This window comes from Meleagris gallopavo, chromosome 5 (genome assembly GCF_000146605.3).
Source record: "Meleagris gallopavo isolate NT-WF06-2002-E0010 breed Aviagen turkey brand Nicholas breeding stock chromosome 5, Turkey_5.1, whole genome shotgun sequence".
Taxonomy (NCBI): Eukaryota; Metazoa; Chordata; class Aves; order Galliformes; family Phasianidae; genus Meleagris; species Meleagris gallopavo.
In genome coordinates this window covers 15884506-15884917 of record NC_015015.2, presented here as the reverse complement: position 1 = coordinate 15884917, position 412 = coordinate 15884506, and positions in this window count along the sequence as shown.

The window sequence follows — 412 nt, the reverse complement described above, 5'->3', positions numbered from 1 at the left end:
TGCGGGCAGAGGGTCCTCCCGAGCCGGGCAGCCCCGGTGCGGCGCTCAGTTCCCATGGCTACAACCGACAGGGCTGCGGTAACTGGGTCAGAGCGGGCGGTGCGGGAAAAGACAAAGGAAATTGGGAACCGGGAGAAGGGCGTGGGGCACTCATTTGATGCGTGCGCATCCCCGCACGGGCGGATTTCGCTTTGTTTCGGCAGGATTCGGGGCACACCCCGCAGAGCCGGGCACGCCGCGAGACTCGGCGCTCCTCACGCCCCGCGATGCTCAACGCCCGGCGGCCACACGCAGCCCCGAGGGGGCGGGCGGGAGGCAACGCGGACCAATGGAAGCGGAGCTCCGGGGAGGGAGGCGGGGCCTCGCATTGCGGGGAGCCAATGAGAAGCGGGCTAGCGGGTCGGCTCGCAAC